The 21,697-nt window shown below is 41.6% G+C and overlaps 1 protein-coding gene across 2 annotated transcripts in view; it reads right to left on the bottom strand.

Annotated features, from left to right (window-relative positions):
* PLXDC2 (plexin domain containing 2) overlaps positions 1–21,697 on the bottom strand; it is a 409,726-nt gene that overhangs the window by 312,753 nt on the left and 75,276 nt on the right. The gene's annotated exons all lie outside the window — the stretch shown is intronic.

Genomic DNA, 21,697 nt, shown 5'->3' with positions numbered 1-21,697 from the left:
GTTCCTGTTAGGAACCCACATCCCTTTTAGCAAGAATCTACATACAAGATAATGTGTTTTATTCATGTTAAGCATGTAAATGAAAATGAGATGAGTACTATTCGTATTCAGACAGTCATACGTATTACTGTTTTGCTCCATCTGCAAAAACAGGGAAAACATAACATCTTATAGATTTGAAAATCATTTCAACAAAGCCAGAGCATAAGAGAGAAACCATTAAAAAACCCTTCTCCCTAAAGAAAGATGTGTTTAGAAAGTATTTTAAATAAAAGGTTAAATATATACTTTTTGGAAATTCCATATTTTATATTCTGAGCAATATGCAGAGAACCTTTACAATCATACTCTGGCCTATTCATTATACAAATTTACCACAAAAATACAGCAGGAAATGTTATAAAAAGCCTCTTCCACAAAGAAACCACCAATGTTTTTAGTATGTATGTGGGAAGAAAAAGGATTAAAAGAATTAAAATTGGATCTACTCTATGTATCACAACTTTAACTTGAATGCTACATATAAAAGCTGATTACAAAAGCCAAAGTGAGTTTATATATCATTTAGGCTATCCTTTAAGTAATATAGAAAGTCAAACTTTCAGACATTTTTGAGGCCTTATTTAACTTCTTCTATATGCCTACTGCCAGTCACAAAAAAACCTTCTTCTATATGCCTACGAACTGTCACAAACAAAAGCACTGCCTACTGAAAATATCTGCTTTCTTATTCTTGATTAAGCTTACCAGTTTTCTGTGCTTTCCCCCAATTTCTGGTAGACGTCTTAACCCCTGGATGAAATTCCTGTTGCCCAGCCCCTTACCACATACATTAGGTCTGATGTGCAAATTAGAATACACATAAGTAGTCATTTCTAAGTGGCTTGCACTTTTCTTTTCCATAGACGCTTAAATGTATTACAATAATTTTTACACATGCTACTCCCAAGTCAAAATACATAGCTTTCAGAGATAGAGGAATCTTTGGGAAATGTTGAATCAAGCGGTGCTATGTAATATACAAGAGCGAAGAAGGCTTTTTCTATGTAGGAATTTGCCATTAAGAATATTTGCTCATTAAGTTTTTGAAACTGCTGCTATAGAAGTTAACAACAAAACTCCCATTGACTAGTGACAACAATTCTAGTCCACTATAGCACTGGAGTACGCGCTTTATCTTTAAAGCCTGTGAATAGTCTTATTCCCAGACTTTCAGATTCGGAGGTAAAAGATGTAAGCAATATTTTCGCCTCAAATTCAGAAACAACATAAAGGAATAGTAATCCTTTCTCTCTCAAATCTTGTCTATTAGAGCTAGCTGTATTTTTTCTGACTAAACTAAAATGCGTCTCAGAAATGTATTGATTTCAGCAAAGTTTTTGTTACATTAGTTTTTTGGTCCAAGGATCTTGAGAGAGAGGAAGACAGAGACAGATGAGAGGCAGAATGATGCTATTTCCCCTCACCCATCATAGCTTGGAGGTTACAAAACTAGCCTGAGATACAGAAAACCAAGATTTGATTCCCTACTGTACCTGATTCATATAGAGATGGGATGAAAAAACACCGGGTGTTCTGCCATCTTTCTGAAACAAAAAGGTGAAGTTTCTCCCCGAACATAAGAACATAAAAATGGCCATATTGGGCCAGACCAAAGGTCCATTTAGTCTAGTACCCTGTCTGCCAACAGTGGCCAATACCAGAGGCCACAGTGGGAAGGATCACAACAGGTAATCATCATGTGATCCCTCCCCTGTCACTCACCTCCAGAGAAACAGAGGCTAGGGATACCATTCCTACCCATCCTGGCTAATAACCATCGACGGACCTAATCTCCATAAAACTATCTAGCTCTTTTTTGGAACCCTGTTAAAGTTCTAAGCCTTCACTGCATCCTCTGGCAAGGAATTCCACAAGTCAACTATGTACTGAGTAAAAAATAACTTCATTTTGTTTCTTTTAAACTTGCTGCCTATTGTTTTCATTTGGTGACCCCTACTTCTTATATTATGAGAAGAAGTAACTAACTTTTCCTTATTCACTTTTTCCATACCAGTCATGACTTTATATACCTCTATTATATCCCCCCTTAGTCTCCTCTTTTCTAAACTGAAAAGTCCAAGTCTTATTAATCTCTCTTCATATGGGACCTGTTCCAACCCCTAATCATTTGTGTTGCCCTTTTCTGAACCTTTTCCAATGCCAATATATCTTTTTTGAGGTGCAGCGATCACATCTGTACTCAGTATACAAGAAGTAGGCGTACCATGATTTTATATAGAGGCAATAATATATTCTCTATCTTATTCTCTCTCTCTTTTTAAATGACTCCTAACATTCTATTTGCTTTTTGACTGCCGCTGCACACTGAGTGGATGTTTTTAGAGAACTATCCACTATGATTTCAAGATCTTTCTCTTGAGTAGTTGTAGCCAAATTAGTTCCCATCATATTGTATATATAGTTGGGATTATTTTTTCCAATGTGCATTACTTTACATTTATCAACATTAAATTTCATTTTCCATTTTGTTGCCCACTCACATAGTTTGGTGAGATCTTTTTCTTCACAATCTGCAGAAAACAGACATCTTGAAACAACTGAGCTTTCTTTTTCATTTTTGCAAAAAAATTCTAAAGGTTTTGTTTATATCCCTTTTTTTCAAAACAATTCAGAACAATTTTTTTTTCCAAAACTTAGATGTGGCTACTATAAGGTGGGTGTATAACTGGCTGTATAACCGTTCTCAGAGAGTAGTTATTAATGGTTCTCAATCCTGCTGGAAGGGCATAACAAGTAGGGTTCCATGGTGGAGGATCTGTTTTGGGACCAGTCCTGTTCAAAATCTTCATCAATGATTTAGATATTGGCATAGAGAGTGCGCTTATTAAGTTTGCAGATGATACTAAGCTGGGAGGGGTTGCAACTGCTATGTAGGATAGGATCATAATCAGGGCTCGACAAATCATGTAATCTACTCGCCCATGGTGAGTAGATTACAAGCCGGCATAGCCAGCGCAGCGCGGTCTGCGCATGCTCAGCTCGCAAACCGTGCGGCTGGCGAGCAGGGCTCACCGCCACTTGGTGAGCCCTCGTCATAATTCAAAATGATCTGAACAAACTGGAGAAATGGTCTGAGGCAAATAGGATGAAGTTTAATATGGACAAATGCAAAGTGCTCCACTTAGAAAAGAGCACTAAGGCTCACACATACAGAATGGGAAGTGACGGTTTCAGGAGTACTACTGCAGAAAGGAATCTAGGAGTCATAGTGGACCACAAGCTAAATATGAGTTAACAGTGTGACGCTGTTGCAAAAAAAAGCAAACATGATTCTGGGATGCATTAACAGGTGTGTTGTGAGTAAGACACAAGAAGTCTTTCTTCCTCTCTACTCTGAGTTGATCAGGCTTCTATTGGAGTACTGTGTCCAGTTCTGGGCACTGCATTTCAAGAAAGATGTGGAGAAATTGGAGAATGTCCAGAGAAGATCAACAAGAATGATTAAAGGTCTAAAGAACATGATCTGTGAAGGAAGACTGAAAGAATTGGGCTTGTTTAGTTTGAGAAGGAGAAGACTGAGAAGGGACATGAAAACAGTTTTCAGGTATCTAAAAGTGTGTCACAAGAAAGAGGGAGAAACATTGTTCTCCTTTGCCTCTGAGGATAGGACAAGAATCAATGGGCTTAAACTGCAGCAAGGGAGGTTTAGGCTGGACATTAGGAAAAACTTCCTAACTGTCAGGGTGGTTAAACACTGGAATAACTTGCCTAGAGAGGTTGTGGAATCTCCATCTCTGGAGATATCAAAATGCAAGTTAGATAGACATCTATCAGGGATGGTCTAGACCAGTGTTTCTCAAAAACTGTTCCGCGGAACATCTCCAGGGGCTCCACAAGGCTGACAAACTGGAAACATCGATAGGCACAACACACACAATCAGTGGACCGCTGGGGCTCCACATACATTTTTACGCATGTAAAGGGCTCCGGAGCCCAATAAGTTTGAGAACCGCTGGTCTAGACAGTACTGGGTCCTGCTGTGAGGGCAGGGGACTGGACTCAATGACTTCTCTAGGTCCCTTCCAGTTCTAGTGTCCTTTCGTTCTGTGAAAGTGGTCACCTCCAGTTAGCTATTTACTAATTAGTTTGTAAGTTCTTTGGGGAAGAAACTGCATCTCAATATGTATTTGTACAGTCTAGAGCAACGGGATTCTCATTGTAGTTGCTAGTATGATACAGATTAATAAAAAACATGGAATGCTTTATGATTGTGGGAGACAGAGAAATAGGAAGCAACTTTACATCTTTGGTGTATTTCATTTGATGTCAATTTTAATGTTCCAAAACTTCCTGTTTTTTTTCTATATTTATCTCCTTTTCTGACATCTCCCATTTCACTCTTGTGATTTCTATTTCATTCTGATCTGTACTTGCACTTTCTTTTAGGAACAAAACCAAGTGAAAGCTCCAGCTGAGAAATTAGAGTTATGTTTCCACACTAAACACATGGAAGGAAATTTAGTACAGAAAGGGCCTGTTCCTGTTTAGAAGCAGAGTGAATACTATCAGGTTCCAAGAATCATCAATTCTCATTAACTCGATAGGATTGCACAATGAGCAGTGCCTCCCTCTCCCGGATTGGGCCCTAACAGAGAGGAAAATGAAGTAAAATGCAAAAGAAGGGGGGGAAAGCTGGGTTTAAAACTTAGTAGATGAAAGAACTAAAATCTGCTAGATCTCACATCATTGTGAGAAAGAAAGTGTTCTGTATTCTAAACCCACACTGAAGTACAATACTTTTTAATCAGTCATGATCAGTTTTTAAAAAAAAAGGAATTTACATTAGATATTTTTTATGCTGAAAACATGATACTTTTACATAACAGAATTAAGTCTCAGAGGGACAGCTGTGTTAGTCTGTATCTGTAAAAACAATGAGGAGTCCTGTGACACCTTAGAGACTAACAAATATATTAGATCATGAGCTTTTGTGGGTAATACCCATTTCATCAAATAAGTTGGAGTGGAAGATACAGAATCCAAGGTATATATAACAGCAAAAGCAGCTACCTGCAATTGTAGGATGTGAAAATTAGCTTCAGTAACACGTGGTCCTACAATTAACAAGTAGCTGCTTTTGCTCTTATATATACTCTTTGGATTCTATATTTTCCACTCCAACTCATCTGATGAAATGGGTTTTACCCAGAAAACCCATATTTTACTAAAGGAGAACTGACACACAGAGGAACTATATGATTTGTCCAAATTCACCGAGGAAGTCTTTGATGGAGTAGGGATATGGACTCAATCTCCCAAGTCCTAGGCTGTAACCATGGCACCACCACTTTCTCTTTGAGTGCCTCAGAGTTGCAAATTAAGGCTACATCTAGACTACAAGCCTCTTTTGAAAGAGAGCATCTAGACTACTAGCAGATTTTCAAAAGAGAGTCTAGACGCTCTTTCGAAAAAGCACAGTTTGCATTCAATAGCGCCTTTTTTAGAAAGAGTACTTCTAAAACAGAACGATTGATGAGATTATTCAGAGATGGCCTCTAGAATAAGTAATCAAACAATATGGAGAAACTGTACATTTTCTTTCTTAGTCGACAACAGGGATGGGCAAGAGGCAGCTAGAAGGCTGAATATGGCTCGCCAAACCGCAATATCTGGCCAAGAGCTGCCTCGCCAGCACCCTTACTCTAGAGCAGCTGCAGTCACTTTAAACAGCAGGCTGCTAATTGCTATGCAGTCTGGGCAGGGAGGAGAAAGCTTTGCATACTGTCCCCTCCCCCTAGCAAAATCCCTCAGTTCTCATTGGCCTATCTGTAGCCAATAGGAGTTGAGAAATTTTGCTGAAAGTAGGGATAGTGAATAAAGCCTTCTCACTCTCCCTTCCCCCCACCTCCCGTACTGGAGCAGCGCACCCAGCACACAGGCAGGGCTCCAGCAGAGCTGCTGGCCGGGAGCCACCTAAGTAAGCACCTCCAGCCAGAGTCTGTATCTGGGCACTCCATCCCCTCTTTCCCCCAACTACTTGCCCCAGACCACCACCCAAACCCTCTGTATCCCCTCTCCCCACCTCCTCAAGGTCAAAACTTTTTCCCAGATCCTGTAGCCCCTCGTACACCTCTCCCTCAGGGCAAACTCCTCTTCTGCACCCATACCCCTCCCTACTTTGCACCCCATTCCCCTGCCCCACATCACCACCCAAACTCTCTGCACCCCAGATCCCCCCTCTCACAGGTCACAACTCCCTCCCAGACCCTGCACCTCCTCCCCCAAGCCAGAATCCTCTCCTGCACCCATAACTCCTCTAAACCCTGCACCCCAAGCCTCTGCCCTAGATAATACCTCCTCCTTCCCCCAAACTGCCTTTCAGACACCACACTCGCTCCTGCACTCCAGTCCTCTATCCCAAGCTTCCTTCCACACTCCACCTGCTGTCCCAGGCCCTGTGCCCCCTCCACAGAAGTGCAGCCCTTGACCACTTGCCAAAATCTTGAAGTGGCTCCCCATTAAAATTTATTGTGCACCCTTGGTGTACACTCTACAAAAAATTCAGGAGGACAGGAAATAAACAAAGTACAAAGTGTAAACAAAAGAACCATTGTTAAATGTACAAAGGGATTAAAAAAAGGGCAGGAACAACTCTTAAGAAGTAGATTTGGTGTACACACCCTGGCTGACTCCAAATGCATACACCATAGAGAATCTGATTCATTAAATGAACTTTTCCAGTTTGTAAACACACCCTGCTGGCTATTGATTTAACCGTGAAAAATATATTCCATCTATGATGGAATATTATGGATTTGCACTAAGTCTTTTACGTGGCTTCTAGCAAACTAGCATATTTCTCTCTCTTGTAATTTTGACTCTCATTAAGGAGTATTTATTTAACAGCACTTGCAGTGGGAATGCTAAATGAGTGTGAATTCTTGTGTGGTCTATTAAAAGGGATAGATGTTTTAGCCTTAGTAAGCAAAAAAGATGGCTTGATCCCATTAGAAATGAGCAAGTCTGACAGAATGCTGTCCTTCGTGTTTTGCTGCTGAGAGACAATTTGTCCAAACTATACTAAGCCCCGCCATTCTATTAAAACATTAGAGGACTGGGAGATACCAGTTACAGAGCCTAAAATTAAAATGTCAGTGTCCCTGCTTGGAAATACCTTGCCTGAAACTGCATTTACAGATAATCATCTCCCTGCAGGAGACAAAGTCCCTATGCAAATAAGAAAAAACCCTTACTGACATGGCCTCCAACTGATAAGCAGAAAAAAAAAGTGAGACTCCCATCTTATTCATGTAACTCGGGACACCAGAGTTCCCCTGACGCTCCAGCCTCAGGGGGAGAGGGGCACCAATGCTCAGGGCTTAACCCCATAGCTGGATTAACTCTTCTGGGTGCCCTGGGCCAGTAGATTTGTGTCCCCACCAGGCTCTGGGTTGCAGGGTGGTCAAATTAAGGGTTCAGTGTGTACCCACATCATGGGACCACAGCCCCAACTACTCTGCACCAGCTCTTCGACAGTTAACTGGTTAACCGATATAATTATTTCACTGGTTAATTGTTTTAATGGGTATTTATATTTCTACTTCCCATTGAGCTATACTTTGTCTTTTAGAAACCCATTTAATCTTGCTTTAGACACTGACAATCTACCAATTAATCTTGCTTTAGACACACAGAATCTACAACTGCGTAGATCAGCTGTTTCAATGTTTAAATAACCCACACTGTTAAAATTATGATTTATTTCCTGTCTGAATTTGTCTAGCTTGAACTTTCAGCCATTGACTCTTATGCTTTTTTGTGTGCTACATAAAATAACTGTATTATCAGAAATCTTCTCCCTTTGTGTTTTTGTTTTTGGTTTTTGGTTTTTTTTACCTTGAGCCAAATCACCTTTTAACCTTCTCTTGGATAAGTTAAAAAGATTGGTCTTTGCTTCTCTCTGCTAAGCAGGTTTTCCAGACCTCAAATTAGTCATATACAGATTGAACCTCTCTAGTCTAGCACCCTCAGGATCTGACTGGTGCCAAACCAGAGAATTTGCCAAACCACGCGAGATCAATATTGTCTAGTAGAGTCCAGTAAGCAGTGGAAGTATTGGCAATTCTTAGAAGACATGTAGGGGTAAATTAGAGGTAAATGAAGAGCACAGAACAGAGCCAGGACTGGTGGTTGTAAACAAACTTTATGGGACCACAGGAAACTTGGCCATACCCACGATATGTGGCTACCCAGCTAACTACAATCATGCCAGACCATGGATAAGGCAGACCAGAGAGTGCCAGACTAAGAGGTTCAACCAGAAACTCTTTTAAAAAAAAAAACTTTTCCAGTTACCAATATTCTTTCTGAAATATGGATATCAGAACTTGGCACAGTACTGGTGTCATTAATACCAACTACAGAGAAAATACCACATCTCTACTTTTACTCAGTATTTCCCAGCTCATGCATCTAAGGTTTGCAGTAGCACTTTTAGCCATATCATTGCCCTTGGAGCTCATGTTCAGATTATACTCCATGATCCTCTACAGTCTTTTGTTGTGTGACTGCTTTCAAAAATACAGGCCCCCATTCTGTAAGAGTGAGTAAATAAGCAGATTATTCAAATTATTATTCTATCCATTTTAACAATGTTTGATTAGTAGCCACATGAGATCTTCAGCATATAGCCTCAAGACTGAAGTCCCCTGTAACAATGACTCTTTGTTTGGTATACCTTAAAATATTATCCCTGATATGAAACATCATATTAAATTCGGTCACTCATATTTATTTTGCAAATTTTGTTCAAATGTTGCAGAAATATTCTCCGTTGCCTTCAGGGTAAATGACAATTTTCAGGCCTACCTATTTTTCCAAAAGTCACAGAGGACTAAAAAATAGGGCTTAGTATTGGAAGCTGACTGTAGTCTTAAGTATGGAGAGATTACTGATTAATTATAGATTTGTCACATTGAACAGAAAATAAATGAGAAAAATCAGGGCTTGAATTTTAAAAAGTATAATCCAGTTGAAATATAGGGGTTCGGTTTACATGCAGTGTAAACCTAAAGTGAGAGAGAGCCTTACTGCAATAGTACAAAAAATCTTATAAAACAAGAGGAAGAGCAATTATTATCATGAGAACCATGGAAAAAATGCCTGCTAGCAGGTGAGACATTGTATATGGGAAACACTGTTTCTACACATCTCTTTTCATTGTTATAGTTCAGAAACTGTTGTCACAAATGTTGTTGTATGTTATTTCAAACCTTATTTTTGCTCAAGCCTGCTTCGCTTGCACATGTATATTTTAAAAAAGTTGTGTTCATAATTCACGTGTAGTTGTACAGAGGGGATCTGAAGTAACTATGTGGATTTAGGTTTATAACTTTCTTCATTTTAGCAGATGAACAGGAGTTGGATATGTGTTCACCTCTAGATAATGATGCTCTTTGGCTTCTCTATTAGTCTAAATTTTTGTTGTTTTTTTTGTTGTAGATACAATGTACTGCAATATTTATTGGTACCTTTAGATTAAATCACAACAGACTTTATTAATATAGACAGCAGTACTGCAACAGCTTATTCTACTCTAACAGTTTAGACCTAGAAGGCTTAAACTTAGTACAGAATATGGATTTTCTTAATGTGTTTCACAATTTGATTTTGTTAATGTGTTCCATAATGTGCCCATACCTATTGGAACATGTTTGCCCTCCAAGTTATATTTGAGAGTGATTTCTACATAGTCAGTTACATTCTGTCATGAAAAACCATAGCTATCCAAAAGGCCAGTAAAGACAAAGTGAAATAGAAAGCAAAACAATATAAAGAAAACAACAATGGACTCAGTATTTTGTGACTACAGGTTGTACGTCAAAACTGAGAATACTGGTCCAGCAACATCCATGGTCTAGCAGGAGTCTAAGGATAGGAGGGCCAGCCTGGCAGGACAGAGTCAGCAGCCTGGCTGGAGACCAGAGCCTGCCAGCAGCATGAGGCTGGCTGCACGAGGTCAGGGCTGGGCTGTGCGAGGCCAGAGCTGGAGCCCTGTGTCTTTCCACGGCTGCATGGGGCTGGAGCCAGCGCCCTGGGGCTATGCCTGGATGTGTGGGGCCATGGCTGGGACTGCAGGGGCTGGGATCGGAGCCCCAGTCCTGCAGCTGCTCCTGGCTACACAGGAACAGAGCCCTGTGGCAGGAGCTGGAGCCTGGGCCACCTAGGAAGCCAAAAGAAGCCGGGCAAGTAGCCCAGCCAGGTTGGGGGAGGGAGGGTGAGGCAGGGTTGCCTGCTGGGGCAGCCTGCCAGCAGCAGGTGAAGGGCTTGGAGGCTGGTGGAAGAGACCTCCCCAGTCCGGCAAATTCTCTTGTTTGGGAGCGGTCAGATCCCAATGATGCCAAACCAGAGAGAGCCAACCTGTACTAATCAAACTGTTCTCTTGATTAAACAGGTATATCTAAATCAGTGGCCTCCAGCCCTTTAAGCACAAGATCACTTTTTTAAGTTAAAGGATCTACTTTACATGCAAATACCTTTGCCCTGCCTCCTTCCCTGCCCCTTCTCTGAGGCCCCCATTGCTCATGCCATCTCCCCTACCCTTCACACCAACCAGGAGGCTCCTAGGCAGAGGGTAGGAAAAGCATGGCAGTGGGGCAGGAGCAGCTGAAATGTCAGCACTTGATAGTCTCCTGCTAAACCAGTCCGGAGCACCTGTCAGAGGCTCCAAGATCTACTAGTAGATCCCAATCTACTTGTTGGTGACCACTGATCTAAATAAAGTGGTTCCAATTCACTGCTTTCATTATGCTGGGAATATTTAGCTGAGCTTCAAAAACATAGCTGCAACGATTATTTTGGCTTATAAATGCCTTTACAAGATAGCTGTATTGGGGCTGAACAATACCAAATACTTTTTGTGCATGTGTTCCCACCCTTGCAAAAGTATGTAATCCTTATATACACAAAATAGTAGGAGGATTAGGGACTGTGTAATTTTAAATCACATGAGCACCTGGGTCTTGCAAATATCTGTGCTTGTCACAACAAACTTCTATAAACTCTGTGTTAAGTCAATCCTCCATGCCAGCCCTCCTGAAATCCTATATAAGCATGACTAGATATGACTGCATTTGTCAGTCACATCAAAGACAAGATTATTGCTTTCCATAGTGATGAAGGTCAGCTCCAATCCTTTCAGACAGAAGATAAAACAGACCTGAGTCTTCAAATATCTATAATAGAATCCCACCAGCCTCAGCCATATTACTCCCTGAGAGAGCAAACTTTTCTACTGGCAGTAGTAAGAAAAACAAAACTGGCAATTTAATTGGTTCAGGGTATCTGCCGAGATTGTGCCTATTGGGGGTTATATATTATAAACTAAGTGCACATTGATCACAACTGCACACAACTTGGAATACCTGAAACAACAGAGACTAGATACTTAGAACATAAGAATGGCTGTACTGGTCAGACCAAAGGTCCATCTAGCCCAGTAGCCTGTCTGCCGACAGTGGCTAGCACCAGGTGCCCCAGAGGGGATGGATCGAAGACAATGATCAAGCGATTTTGTCTCATGCCATCCATCTCCAGCCTCTGACAAACCGGCCAGGGACACCATTTCTATCCCCTGGCTAATAACCTTTTATGGACCTAATCATGGACCTAATCATAGAATAATAGGACTGGAAGGGACCTCGAGAGGTCATCGAGTCCAGTCCCGTGCCCTCATGGCAGGACCAAATACTGTCTAGACCATCCCTGATAGACATTTCTCTAACCTACTCTTAAATATCTCCACAGATGGGGATTCCACAACCTCCCTGGGCAATGTATTCCAGTGTTTGACTACCCTGACAGTTAGGAACTTTTTCCTAATGTCCAACCTAAACCTCCCTCTTCAGTAAAGAGATTCAGTCTCTATTGTTTCAGGTATTTCAAATTGTATACAGACAACAATTCAAAAACACTGCCTGTTTACAGTTTCTATTAACACTGTGTTAACTACAAAGGATTTATTGTTAGGACTTTTAAGATTACTGAAACTATCAATAAAAGACCAGGAAGTACGTAAACTAGGAAGCCCTGCAAGCCAATCTTGCTAGTAATACCAAGATGATGTCTCTCCTCTTGATAAGAGATAACCATTACCAAAGTACATTAATCAGAATTGCGTTTGGATAAATGAGGTCAATTTTGACATATCAATGATGGATGACAATGATTTGGAATAAGGATATATTCCATATAAAGGGGAATTAGAAACACTGCTTCAATTATCAGTAGCAAGACCTGTGTATTTCAGGGTGTGTCTAGACAACACCCTTCTGTTGGAATAAGCTACACAATTTGAGCTACACAAATTGTGTACCTTATTCAGAGTCTAAATCGAAAGAGCTTATTTTAAAATTTGGCACTGTGTGCAATTAAGGTTACAGGGACACTGGAATAGGGCACCCGCTATTTTGGGAAATAGCTGGCGCTTTTAAAGGTGCAGCATTGCTATTTCGGGATACTTCTGGTATCCTGAAATAGCAATGCAGTGTAGACGTACCCTAAGTCACCCTTGCACTGTGAGCTGGAAATAACACCTACATGTATTTTGTTTCTCACTGGATGCTTTGCTCTGTTTGCTGCATAAGCATCACGTGTAGCTGAAGGCAGTTTCAGAACAATGTTCTGTTTTATTTTAGTACTGTCAGATCACTGACTCCATCCTTGCTAATGCATGTATCAAGAGATTTTAATATCTAAAGACACGGGAATTTTGACATATACAAGCTGCCACATAGCTTATGATGAATTCTATTTCAGAAGAGTAGAAAAGGTACAGTTCTAAATCTTAGGGAGGAACCCTTCCATACTGGACTTCAAGGCTTATTTGAGGCAAGGGGAAGGGAAGAGAAATAGTTGATTTAAGCATGAGAAATTGGAAATAGGATGGCGCCTTTTAGCCACATATCTTCTCTCAGACTGCTGATTTCTCTTGGCTTCAAAGTACAAGTCACATCAACTGAAAACAATTAAGGCAAATTTCTTGACCCAGCAACCCTATGCACATGGAATCACACCAGCTATCACTGTCTTTTATGGAAAGCCCTACCTAAAGCTTGGAAAGCTAAATCTGATTCTTCAAACCAAATAAACAATTTGAAACCCAGTAAGTGTTTGGGGAGTGATGGAATATGAAAGGGGAAACAGATTTATGTATTTAAAGTGCAAGTGCTTTACAGGCAGTCCCCGAGTTACGCGCATCCGACTTACGTCAGATCCACAGTTACGAACGGGGCTTTTCTCGTCCCGGAGGACGGGAGCGGCGGGACGCCCAGATGCGCCGCGGTCCGCCGCCCCCGTCCTCCGGGGCGAGAAAAGCTGCTCCCCGTCTCCCTGGTCTGCAGGGAGACGGGGAGCAAAGCCTTGGAGCACGCCCACAGCGGGACAGCCCGGGCGCACCTGGGCTGTCCCGCTGCTGGCGTAGTCCAAGGCTTTGCTCCCCGTCTCCCTGGTCTGACCAGCAGACCAGGGAGATGGGGAGCAAAGCCTCGGAGCACGCCAGCAGTGGGACAGCCGCGGCGCACCTGGACTGTCCCGCTGCCCACGTGCTCTGCAGCTTTGCTCCGCATCTCCCAGGTCAGCAGACCAGGGAGACGGAGCAAAGCCGTGGAGGACTTGGGCGGTCCCGCCACCCCCGTCTCCCTGGTCTACTGGGGGGGGGGGGGTGGTGCAGCTAGTGCCCCCCCCCCCAGCAGACCAGGCTTTTCTTGCCTACCGCTGGGGTAGAGCAGCTGGGGGCTGCCGGGTTGGTCCCGTAGCGCCGCTCCGGACCAACCCGGCAGCACCCCAGCTGCTCTGCCCCAGGCTCCTCTTTCAGACGCTACTGGTCAGTTTCAGCAGCGGCTGAATCAGGACGCCTGGGGCAGAGCAGTTGGGGTGCTGCTGGGTTGCTCCAGTAGCGCCGAGGAGCTGCGCTAATGGAGCAACCGAGCAGCACCCCAGCTGCTCTGCCCCAGGCGTCCCCAAGTCAGCCGCTGCTGAAACTGACCAGCGGCTGACTACAGGAAGCCTGAGGCAGAGTTGTTCTGCCCCAGGCTTCCTGGAATCAGCCGCTGATCTGTTTCAGCAGCAGCTGACTTGGGGACGCCTGGGTTTCTTAAGTTGAATCTGTATGTAAGTCAGAACTGGTGTCCAGATTCAGCCGCGGTTGAAACTGATCAGTTTCAGCAGCGGCTGACGCCAGTTCCGACTTACATACAGATTCAACTTAAGAACAAACCTACAGTCCCTATCTTGTATGTAACCCGGGGACTGCCTGTACTTGATCAATAAAGGTCTGATCTTGCAAATATTTCCACAAGTAAAGGGGTACTTCTCACACAAGTAAAGTAATTCAAGTACACATTGGCAAGAACGGGCCTAAGCAACCATATCTAAGCAGAAGTAGTTTGAGAACAGAAACATCTAGGGTACATCTATAGTGCAACACCTTTCAAAATAACTAGCACCAATGCAAAATAACTTAGTCCGTGTCTACACAGCAAGCAGTTATTTTGAAATAGTGTAAAAATACTGTCAAATTGGAGGATTTTACTCCATCTCCTATAACCCTCATTGTACGAGGAATAGAGGAAGTTGGAGGAAGAGTGCTCTATTTCGAAATAAGTGCTGTGTAGACAGCCTCTATTTTGAAATAAGATACACAATTGACATAGCTCAATTTGCCTACCTTATTTTGAGTTAAGCCCTGCAGTGTAGATGCACCTTTAGATGCACTTAACTGTATTTGCTTTAATGGGCTGCTTACACTGTTTCATGAATGTTGGTTTGGGTGCACGGGAGGGAGAGGGTGTAGATGATCAAGCATTTCTTAATTCCATCTGTCAGTTCTGTTCTTTTCAGCAGATATAGTACTGAAATCCACAATAATCTTTTTTTTTTAAAAAAAAAACAACTCCCATGGCAAGATTACATTTCAGTGCCCTGCCCCTCACAAGATTGGGCAGGCAGCTCACAACATACTTGAATACAGATATAATAAAAAAGAAACCCAAATACTAGATTTGTTGCTAATTGTTGTACAATATGCCATTTTATCAGTGCAACAGGTCTTTTTGAAGCAAGGGTATAGTGTTTTAGTCTACACTCCTGCCCCCACACACTTTTGAAGAGGAGAGATTAAACTTAAAATACATTTTGAAATTGTCAACATGGAGTGGTCCATTTAAGGTTATAGTGTTGTCATTTTCTTTTAACTCAACATTTTCATAAGTGTATACATAATTTTTTATGTAACTTAATTTTAGCAGATAAAGTTCAGCTCAGAAGAAAAAATTCTAGACAGTGCTAAAAATACCTTGACAGTGCTTAAGCTGCAGTTAGAGAGACTAAGGCAGCTGCATTTCAAACAAAACACTAATAGCACACATTTTGCTTTTTCAAATGATAAAACTATCCCTGCTGTAGGGTTTGTTTTGGATACAAGGGTAAACCTTCCCATACTCACTTGTGCCCTTATCACATGAAAAATATGTGCTCTGTTTCTCCTTTAAATGACTCTTTACTGCTCCTAGGATTCCTCAGGAAATAAAACATGAATGCAAATTCCAGGCTTAGATTTACAAATCTATGTACAGTACTTCAACTAGAGGTTGACTAGGATGGTTACTTTCAGCTCTGGATCCAAACACTGCCAGAGTTCCAGTACAGGGTTTGTGATTCTGAGCCTCTTGATTAAAATTTGGATTCAGTCACCCAAAACAAAATGGCAGCAACCTCCTTTTGTAAAAGTTCTCCCTCCACTGGATCAGCCTCCCTCTCCTTACCACATGCTATATCTTCAGGCCTTCTTTATCCCCATTTTCTCAAGGTTTCTTTGGTAGCAATGGCTGATCCATCACAAGCTGTTTGAGAAGGCAGTGGAGTGGGTTGCCAGCTGGGGCCAGTGCCTCACCTGTTGGCAGTCTTCTTGGTGGGGGTGTGGAATAGGCCTCTCCTCATGCAGCCTGCCAGTTCCACCAGCAGCTGTGAGACTCCAGAGGGGCATCAGAGCACTTGAATTTGCTATGCATTCTGAACCAAATCCTGGCCCCAAGGGAGTCAGTTACAGTTTTGCTATTGATTTCAGTGTGGCCAGAGTCTTACCCTCTGTGCCTGTTTTCAATGAGGCTGCTGCCTGTTGTGCTCTTTTCCTCTCTTGCAGAGTGAATGCACATGGCATGGGATGATCAGGGCCAAAGGAACACCTACAGGATTCACTCATGCCACTGCTAACAGGGCTTGTTTCCCCACCAAGTGAGTCATCAAAACCAGTCAATGACATTTCTAATGAATGCCTGTCAAACATTTATCCTTTTCATTATACCCAAGGGTTAATTTAAGCTTTACTGATGGCAGCACTTGAAATCCCCAGGACATAGGAAGAGCGTTCGACAGGCCTTAGATCTGTCATTTGTAATATGCCATACAAACTGTGCAATTCAGAATAGCATGCCAGAAGCTGGCATTTCTCTTCACTTGTCATAAATGTATCTCCCAGAGGGTATTTTTTCCCTGTGATGCTATGGTGATAGACACTACATGCTGAAATGATTAAGTCACCTGAAAGCTAATGGATGCCAGACCACATAGTTCAGGTATATTGGCCTCTTTGCAGAAAATATTCTTTAATAAGAGAGCAGCCACAATCTGTAAAACTAGAAGTTTCTCAATCCTCTTCAGGTTACATAATTTGTTCCTAATTACTTTTTCTATCTAAAAGATTTAGACTGGCCTATTGTGAACAGTTAAATAAATAGTCAACATTTCTTAAATACCAGTGAGGTGTTAAAACTGCCTCCAAAAGAAACTTGGCAATTCAATAGTGTGTTAATATGGTAACTACCAAATAGCATGCTCCAGTAGCCAACAGAGATCAATAATCAGCAAATTAAGGATTCCTGCTTGAAAAATGGAAATCTACTGTTCTCCGCTAAACATTGGATTGATCGGTATCATTTTCCAATATTTTTACCATCCACAGTACCCAGAAAAGAAAATAAGCCCATCAATCACTCGCCATTCCCTCCTTCCCTTTATTCGCAAAGCTGCTAACTCAAAAAGGTCGCCAGTCAGTTGAAAAAAAACTAAAGACGAACAAAAGCGAATGGCACAAAAGATCATTTCATTTACTTGACTGGGCACATTAATGAATTTCATTTAGTCTGGAAAAAATGCAGCGAGCACCAGAGCATCATGCATTGCTTTAGCCTGAATGATGCAGTGTCTCTGCTATTAGAATATACTGTAAACTGTAATTAAGCAATTAAACATGAAAGAGTGTAGGCTGGGCTGAATAATTCTAGACCCTGCATGACTTGTTTGTCTTATGCCTTCAGCTGTCTCAGCTTTAATGCTATTTCAAAATGACACACTCCCTGCCTGGAATGTCTGTGATTATAAAAAGCTCCCCCCACCCTTTTTTTTTCTCCCCACCACAAACTAATTGGTTAATTATTTTGTGTGGTTTTTTTCACTTGAGTGTTAGTCTTCTCAAATCCTGTTAACCCTTTCATGGCTGGCTGTATCTGAACTTTCTCTTAGTCACCATTCTGCTAACTAAGTCATAGGATATGCAAACAGAAATAAAGAGTTCCTTCTTAACAATAAAAATTAATAGAAGATTATTCCAGGGTTCAGGACCAGATTTCATCAATATCCCTATATATAAAAGTTTTTCTTGCTTTGTGACAGAATGACATCATTAGGCTCTCTGGCCATAAGAGCAGCAATAAAGAGGAGGGGTTGACGAGCATAGTGAGCGCAGGGTGCAGCTCCCTATTATTAATAATTAATAAACTGGGAGAAGAGGTGAATGATGAGATGAAAGCTTATTAAAGGCTAAGGGAAATGGTAAAGAACTAGGCAGATTTTCAGCATTTCTCTGTATCAGGGTCCAAACTAAGTAACGTGAAAACAGAAGCATAGATGAAATCTACCACAGATAGGACAAGGCAATGCACACTTCAGGAAGCAACTGTGATTCCACATCACACTGCTATGTTCTGTATCAATTTTGTCCTCGCATAAAAGAGGTGCTGGCATCATTGTGAGATAATTATGTTGTCTGGTCAGTGCATGACACCTTACAAAAGTGAATAAGGAAATTTTTTTTATTAAGAAGAGGTCAGAGAATACAAAACATATCATAATATTATAAATAAGTGGTAGAGTTGCCAGGTGTCTGGTTTTAAACCGGACAGTCCAGTATTTGAGCTTTATGTTCGGGAAACAAATTGAGAATATAATGTCCGGTATTTTCTAAATAAGATGTAATGTAGATTGTGATGTTATGTTAAATGTGTCCGGTATTTTTGTTGAAACCATCTGGCAACCCTAATAAGTGGTATGGTCCCTCTTCTGTTACTGTTTCCTACTCTAACGTCAAATCTCAAAAGAACCCAGCTTTAATTAAAAAAAAAAATGTTTAAAATGCTGAGCCAGCAAGTTTTGAGTTTTTTTCCTTTTAGGCTAATCTGTTACTAATTCCTAGATCATAAGTCTCTTTCATATATTGCCTCTCAATGGCTCTTCCCTATTTTTCTCTGAGGTAAACAACTTTGTGTGACTAAGTTTATTTCTATTTGCTCCAGATGTGTAAAATCAGATTCTGATTATTAAAAGTATCTAGAGGTCCAGATCCCGTTAAGATTATACGCGGTCATAAAAGCATTTTATCTTCAGCAGGAAATAACACCAACTTCACATAATTGATTTCTTCCAAATTAGATTAAAATAAGTTAGTGAGGATCGTGAAAGGGACTGCATTCAAAGCCTTGGGGAATCAAGTCCTTTTTCTATACAACAGAAAGAATGTGGATAAATGCCCAAGACATTTTTCAAAAAAACCTGATCATTTGCCATAACTCTGTGAGCCAGATGTGTAATTTGATAGCCCTGGCATATCAATAACATGGACAAATTTATTCATTTGTTAAACCATTTGTTCAAATTCATTTGTGCACGGAGACAGCTATAGGATCAATATTCTTCACCAGCTCATGGTTTTCAAAAAAAAATCAACACCAGTGATCACAAGATGGACAAGAAAAGACGGCTGAGACAGACTAGAAAATATGGCTCCACAGACAACAAAATGAAGCCAATTATCTGCATCCTTTTGTTAAAGAGATATCATGAATCATCAATGTCTTAAACTCAACTTTACTCTTATGATAACTTAAAATGCACACTAAATGATGGTTTTTAGAGATGCACAGTGAAACATTCATTAGGTAGGAGACAAATGCAAATGTAATTCAACTTTCCTCCCCTCCTGTGCATATATAATGATAAAATTTTAATTACACAATCACAAGACCTTTTTCTTCACAAGACTTTTGCTTCACTCAGTACAGAGTAGCACTTAGGGAGTAAAGTCTATGTACTGAGTGAAGTTTTCTGTAGGACCCCTTCCTCGTTTGCTCTAGAAGCTGGAAGACAGACAGAAAATGAGACGGACTGCAGAAACAAAAAAAGAACAACTTGTGGTTAAGGAAGATGAATATCACACAAGAGAACTGCAGTGTGTCCTTGGCTCTATCAGAGGACACAGATTTCCTCTGTCATGCTGGAAAGGTCAGTTAAATTAAATTTTTTCACAGGTGACCTCTAATCAAGGTCTCTTCCTGAGGCATCTGGGCCCAATTTTCAGAAATGTTGAGCATTCTGAGAGGGCCCCCACCTGGAGGATCAGTTCTGTGAGAAAATGGGGAGCATTGTCAGTACTAATGGAATGCCGAGGGATTTAGCTTCTAAAAAGCTTATCTGTGCATAATGAAAACTGCAAATGAAAATTTTCAGTAATGTATTCCTTGTCCAAACCTGTCTGGTTTTTCATAGAGACAGAAATGAGCACCTCCCTGATCCCAGAATCATTCCTTTACAATTTTTCAAAATTCTGATTATAATTCAATAATGTATGGAGACATTAGAATGTCTCAAAGTCAGACTTAAAAAAAAATCAGAAATGTTACACAACCTTAATATAGGGGCTGCTGCTGCAGAAATATAAATAAATGGCAAAATACTTCAAAAAACTTGCATGATTGCAAAGCCTACTATTGCACTGGATGGAAAAAGTTATCAGACAGTTTCTGTGGTTTTCCTTGTTTCTTTGTTTTTTAACTACTGGATAATTTTTACTCCCAACTCAACCTTCTATTGTACAGAGTCCAAGTAAGCAGGATGTGTGTGTTGGAAAGAGGTGGATGAGGATAGGAAGTTTCCTCGTAATTTGCGTGAAGAACGAGAAACAGACCCATCAAGGCTCTTGTTCCAATGTCAGAAGATAATACTTTTGTACACCATTCCTACACAGGGCTGTGATTACTAATTAGAGTTCAACTCTAGAGTGTCCTAGAGAAGCAAAGTCAAGAATCCTGTGTAGTACAATAGTGCAGCCAGTGGCGCAAAAAAAGTAGTTAAAGCTTCTACTAAGGCTGTGGATTTGATCTTTGAAGTGATCCCTGATGAGTTTACCTTAAATATGTTTACAGTGTGTTCAGGTTCAGCTTTCCCTTTCCTCAGCTCTCTTTATAACCCAGCATATTTTGCTAGAAGCAGAAAATATATACCCGTATATACTCGAGTATAAGCCGGCCCGAATATAAGCCGAGGCACCTAATTTTACCACAAAGAACTGGGAAAAAATATTGACTCGAATATAAGCCATGGGTAGGAAATGAGGCAGCTACTGGTAAATGTAAAAAATGAAGATAGATACCAATAAAATTACATGAATATTTATTTCAAAGAAAAACAATAACCTAGCTCTGTAAGTGGAAAAGGGGGTCAACAAAAACAATATGGTATCAAAAATATCGTAACTCCCGCTCAAAGTCCTCCCGCCAATCCAATGAGCCCCTGAAGGGCCGCCTGCAAGAAAGCGCCCAGCGCCAGCACCAGTCACACACGGGAACAGACGCTCGGACACTCGGCCCAACCAGCTCAGCCCCTGCCGCCCCCGCCCGGACCTTTCCCAGGCCAGAGCCCCTCTCGGCTGCTCCCCGAGCCTCCCTGCCGGCGGCCCCAGGGCGAGGCCGCTGGCTCCGAGCAGCACCTGCGGGCGCACCCACAACCCAAGCGGCCGGCAGAGGCTCCGAGCGCCCCGCGCAGCAACGGCCCCCGACACACGGAGCCCAGCCCGCTCCCGGCAGCGCACCCTGCCCCGAGCACCTTGGTTACCGGGGCCGGAGCTCCGGGCTCACGCGGCTAGACCCGGCCGGCGGCAGAGACGCGCTGAGCCCGCCCGCCTCAGTTCTCGACTCGCTGACTCGAGTATAAGCCGAGGGGGGCATTTTTCAGCACAAAAAATGTGCTGAAAAACTCGGCTTATACTCGAGTATATACGGTATGTACTTTCTAATAGGTTTCATATAGATCTGAGCTGCTACTTCACTAGTTGCAAATTTGTTGTCATTCCTTCACCCACATATCCATACAGTGAAGATAAATACAACACAGTCATTTTACAGCCACCATGCAAGATGTGACAGGACCTGTCATTCCCTTTCTTCTGAGTTCTGTACACCTTTGATGTAATTATAATAATACCCCCTGTATGTATATTAAGACTAAAATATAAGCTACAGGATTCATTTATGCTGCCACCTTGCACCACAATGTGAGATTATTCCTGAGATATTCCTGCATTTAAAAT

This window comes from Pelodiscus sinensis, chromosome 2, assembly GCF_052426305.1.
Source record: "Pelodiscus sinensis isolate ZL-2025 chromosome 2, ASM5242630v1, whole genome shotgun sequence".
Lineage (NCBI taxonomy): Eukaryota > Metazoa > Chordata > Testudines > Trionychidae > Pelodiscus > Pelodiscus sinensis.
Note: the sequence above shows the minus strand (reverse complement) of the source record. Positions and strands in the feature narration are given on the sequence as shown.